The following is a 5709-nucleotide window of genomic DNA, read 5'->3' on the forward strand; positions in this document are numbered from 1 at the left end:
AGCTCGGGTTGTTCGGGTTTGAGCTCAAAACAAATTGACCCAAGAACCGACCCAAATAAGTTCGGTTTGTTCGGGTTTCGGGTTAAACGGGTCGGGTTAATTCGGGTCGGGTTTCGGGTTTAACAAATTAAAAAAATTTAACCACATTTAACAATATAAAAAAAATCATATTCTAAGCCGTTATAAAACCATAATATACAACCATATTCAATAATAACTTATAATATTTAGCTAAACATGATAGTTATCATACAAGCATGGATTAGACAGGATGAGGTGTTGTAGCATGTGGATCAATACTTGTGTAGATTGAAGAAGCATGTCCAATACATATTGGTTTAAATACTATACTATTTAAGTTTTTGAATTGAAGATACATTCTCAACATGCTATATGGTAATTAATACATTGAGATCCAATGTGATAGATCCAATATTAATTGGATATTGAGAACAACCGAACAAGAATACATATGGTCACTATGTTACTTCACCACTAAACTACCATAGAACATAAGGATACATGCATCGATGTATCATACTTCAGGTTATTCGGGTCATCCCGAATTAGGGTATTTCAACCCAAATACCGACCCGAATATTTTATCTCGGGTTCAGGTTAAGAGTTTAATCGGTTCAGGTGAATTCGGATAGGGTTATTCGGGTCTCGGGCCGCTTCGGTTCGGTTCGGGTTCGGGTTCCTTATTCGGGTACGGATAAAAAACACACCCCTACCTTTAATAAAAACATATATTTTCTTACTTAGGAAAATATTTTTTTCTTATCCAAAAAACGTTGTTTTTCTTGTTTTAAAAAAATGTTTCTTTTTCTATACTTGCTTTAATCCTTTTAGAGAGCGTTTATTTGATAAGAGATAGTTTAAAATCTTTTATATAAAAAATCATATTATTTTTTATAAATAAAAAAGTTAAATAACATACAACTTGATAAAAAAAATGACTTTATTTCTCAGGTAACATTAATGTCATATATCAAACATAACAAAAAAAATCAAATTGTTTTGAATACATTTTATAATATATATATATATATATATATATATATATATATATATATATATATATATATAACTAGTTAGAGAAAACATACAAAATTTTTTAATACATGTGAAAAAAATACACAAACTTCTAATAATATTCTAAAGAAATATATAAAATAAAATAAGAGGGACTGGCATGTCTATTACAAATGTTAAAGTGAAATGAAAATTCAGGTAGGGTGTATGGATAGCAAGTGAGGGGGGTACGTTTAGCCTGACCCATATAAAAATCAACAATATATTAATTAATATAAAATGTCCAACGGTTTGTATGCGTGTTTACTTCTAAAATTTTGGAAACCCTAATTAGGTAATCCCATGCGCAAGTAATCCTAATTAATTAACACCTCCTATAAATACCACTCATTGACTTCATTCTCTCCATCACACACAACACACACCTCTTTACACATTCCACATATTATCCGATTATTCGAGAGTACGATGAACCATACCAACGCTAATGGTTACAAATGCAAGACGTGCGGGAAGAGGTTTACTATTTATCAAGCACTCGGTGGCCACCAAGGAATCCATCGAAAGGTTGTTGATCAATTCCGTGACATGAACGTTGCCACCGTGTTGAGTTTGAGTGTTGTTGCTATGAAGTCGGTGCACCGATGCAAGGTGTGCAACAAGGAGTTTGAGACCGGCCCGGCATTGGGCGGTCACATGACACGACACAGGCTGGGAAAAGATGTGGAGAGTGGTGGTTTGATGGTGCGGTTGGAGGAGGATGGAGACTGTGAAGGGCGGCGCGAGGCGAGAAGCGAGTTGATCTTGGCGGCAAAAGAGTGGAGAATTTGTATTTGATTTTTATGTTAGAAATTAATTAATACTCCGTAATTGATTGTTAGTTTCGTAAACTTTTGATAGGAGTTGACTCAGTTCTGTATATGCATGCATGCGTATATATGTTTGATTTACATATGCTTATATATATATATACTAGCTTTAGAAACCCGTGTATTACACGGGATAAATTAATATATAAATCACAATGAACAGGTAATACAAATAAAAAAAATAATTAAGTCTCTTTATATTATGTAAAAAAATGTATTACAAATATAGTCGTTTGTTATCATCAAATATATTTGAATTTTAAATCAAGAATGAGTTGTTCTACTATCGGTATACAATAACGAAAAAATGTAACTGAAAGCAACATTTAAAACAATGAGGCGTTTTGATGTGAAAGATGTAGCTAAAGTCTTTCACAAAAATGTTATACGTTCCATACCCGGCCATAGACAAAAAAGACAACAGATTTTCCTTTTTAATCAGCATTCATGTTGTCTTTATAAACACACTTTGTTCAACTATGGCCATAGATAAAAAAGACACAGATTTTCCTTTTTAATCAGCATTCATTTTGTCTTTATAAACACACTTTGTTCAACTATCACAATAGTCTTGTAATAAATATAAAAAATGGAAAATTTGTTTTTGATTTTTAAAACTAAATATTTGTAAAAGAAAATAAAAAAAAATTATTATAGCTTTCTTTAATATGAAGATGTCTCAAAAAATTGAATGTTAATGCATTTTTTAAACATAAACTCCTTTATATATATACATTTAAATCTTAAAGAAAATATATTTATGACACACACTACTAGAAAAAAGGCCTTTAATGATATGCTCATAATGACATGCATCAATTTATGACGTGCAAAAGTTTGTCATAAAAAAAACGTCATATTTTTAAAATATTAACGGATTTATGACTTTTATTTTTGTACGTTATTAAGTAAGTGTCATAATTTCAAATATTAAACGGTGCGTGTCATATTTGAATGCCATCTTTTGATCTCAAATAAAATAACTTAACACCTGCTTATTTTCTAAAAAATAGCGCTCAAAAAAGTCTCCCAGTAAATTCTCATCCCTCCTCCCTTCTCCCCAAAACTGACGACGGTCCTCTACCACCACCGCCTAAGACGACGGTCCTCCACCACCATCGCCCAAGACGACGGTCTTTCTCCTCCAAGACAGCGCAACACCATATATAGCTAGGGTTTCGAATGGATTGAAGGATAATTGGCAGGAAGTTAATCTACAGTGAGGTATGTGCCTTCAAATGTTGTTAGGGTTAGGTTTAATGTTGTTAATTAGCTGTTTCTGCACACAAACACAAAAAAAATCGAACCAGAGACGATATCTTCTCACCTAGGGTTTCTTCCTCGTTCAGACGATGTTCGTTACGAACCAATGACGATCCATCTTCAATCGAACTTGTTTCTTTAATCGAACCTAATTATTCTCGAACCTACTTCTTCAATCGGTAAGAACCTGCTTTTTCAATCGAAAATTAGTGTGTGTTTCTCGTTATTATCTGTATTCTCTTTGACCCAATTTTGATTTGGTGACCTAATTAGTGTATGAACACGACACCAGAAACTTATCAAAAAATTGTGTTTAGAAACTTGTTAGAAAATTGTGTTCATGTCAAAAAATTATATTAAACTGTTTGTATAGTTTTACTCATTTATATATCATGTGAACTGATTATATGTTTTAAATTTGCACAGATTCAGAGTCTTGTAAGCGCCAATTTAGTGAAGATTTTCAGCATGAAAAACCGCCTTGGAAACTTGCGTGTCATATTCACTGCAAATAGTATGTTTTTAAAATCTTTCATTTCAATATTATTGGGATATTTGAACCTGAGATTGCTTAACCATTACAAATTACAGAGTTTTTATTTCTGCTACAAAGTTTCCTTTATGATCAGTTAGTTAACTGCTACAAAACTGAATGTTGACTGGTAAACGGGTCGGGTCAAATGAGATAAGGTCGGGCGGGTCAATTAAAAAAAGGGTAGTTTTGGTTCTGGTCGGGGTCGAAACGAGTTCGGGTTGGTACGGGTAAAGGTCGAGATGGTTTTATATTTTGACTTTTTAGATAGTTAAAATTAAACACCAATAGAATTAAATCAAGCTCTAGAGTGCATTCTAATACATAATGTATCAAGCAAATCCACTTAACAATTTAATCCCAAATTCAAAGAATTAAAATGCTAGTTTAGAACTTCATATTGAAGTTTCAATCAGACGAGCTGACAATTTGAAAGATAATTAGCCGGTTATGGAGCGTAAAACCAGTTACGCGTACTAGACCACGTAACCCATGTAACCCGGGTGCATTACGCATTTAGCATATAATTTACTTCATATAATTTCTTTTTTGTTTTTAACCTGATCTTGGTGCGCGCAAACACTTTAATCAATTTCTTTTTTGTTTTTAACCTGATCTTGGTGCGCGCAAACACTTTAATCTTGCCAAGTAATGCTCGAAACCCCGAAAACTTTGTTCGTTTTTTAACAACAATGAAAGTTACTTTATAAGCATTGCTTCGTCACACACACACACACATATATATATATATATATAATATAACCTGGAAAGTTGTTTGTTTAATCAAAATGGTTATATGTGGGTGGTCATATAGAATTGACTATCAGATGCATTTTATTTGTAGGACCCATCAATATCTCGGATGCTTTAAAGTTTATTTATCCCCGCTCAAAAGGATAAGCTGGAAAAACTCATGGCACGTATAAAAGATCTATCCACCCGCTCGTTTTGGTAGGTTACGTACTTTAAAGGGGAAAAAGTTACTTATATGTTAAGATTAATCTTTTGGCTAAGCATTTAAGTATTTATTTTTTTTGGTTAACATAGTTGAGGTATATATGTGAATGTCTTCTCGGTTATTGTTGTTTTTGCTGCTGACCATGTTTTTTTTTTCATTTTTTGCAGCTTTGGTAGGCTTAGTATTCGACGCCGGATGTAATTTCTCGTGCATGGATCATTGCAAGATTTCAAAACCAACACTCAGGTAAAAACTATATATTGATAGAAAAATGGCATTGAGGTAGCAAAACAGGCCGACCGAGTATCGAGTTTTATCAAGTTGCTAATTTATAAATAACCAAGTATAAAAAAACATTGAAAAATAACTTTTAAGCCTATACACAACCTGCAAATAAGTTACCTGGTTTCAAATTGGTTTGGCCACAAGTTTTAAATTATGTTAACATGTAGTGACTGTCACTGTTCTATGATTTGTTACAGTTTGAATTTACGATTTGAAATACTCGCCAATAACAATGCAACTGTAATTTACAGGTTTGATTATGTTTATAGTGGTTTGTTTCGACCCAATTCGTTTTGACCAAATCAAATTTTTAATATTTTCTTTGTTTAATGTTCATCTCAGTTTTGGGAAGACAAACATGAATACACAGAGCAGATTTTGATGGAAGTCAAGTAGAATGGTTGAGTTATGTGGCACAATATGTTTTCCGGTGATGTATTTTATTGACTATTAAACCAAAATTTTGTTAAGTTGAAAATATTTGTAATATTTTGAGTTAATATGTTTAAGTATGAAATGAAATGGATAGGTATATTATGCTTGTAGTTTATTTTGTTTACCATGAGAATTTAAATATTGTCATTAATGTAAAAATTTATAATTATGCAAAAAAAATAAAAATATATTTAAAAAAAAACAATACAATGACACGCATAAATGTAAGTCGTATATCGGGGTCGTAAAAGCATGTCATAAACGCATGTCATAAATGCGTGTCATATAACATGACATGCGGATGCATGTCATATTCAATTTATGACTTGGGC

The 5709-nt window shown here is 32.3% G+C and overlaps 2 long non-coding RNA genes across 2 annotated transcripts; both read left to right on the forward strand.

The window, feature by feature from the left end:
* Positions 1-3013: 3013 nt before the first annotated feature.
* On the forward strand, positions 3014-3639 carry LOC143532473 (uncharacterized). The gene is made up of 3 exons (XR_013135178.1): positions 3014-3128; positions 3254-3346; positions 3594-3639. It is a non-coding gene; the product is annotated as an uncharacterized LOC143532473 (long non-coding RNA).
* Positions 3640-4609: 970 nt separating this feature from the next.
* On the forward strand, positions 4610-5353 carry LOC143532474 (uncharacterized). Its single transcript, XR_013135179.1, has 4 exons — positions 4610-4650; positions 4825-4903; positions 5140-5193; positions 5285-5353. It is a non-coding gene; the product is annotated as an uncharacterized LOC143532474 (long non-coding RNA).
* The last annotated feature ends 356 nt before the right edge of the window (positions 5354-5709 follow it).

This window comes from Bidens hawaiensis, unplaced genomic scaffold (genome assembly GCF_021521415.1).
Source record: "Bidens hawaiensis isolate Kalapana, Puna unplaced genomic scaffold, B.hawaiensis_p1.1 tig00009447_1, whole genome shotgun sequence".
NCBI classification, from domain to species: domain Eukaryota; kingdom Viridiplantae; phylum Streptophyta; class Magnoliopsida; order Asterales; family Asteraceae; genus Bidens; species Bidens hawaiensis.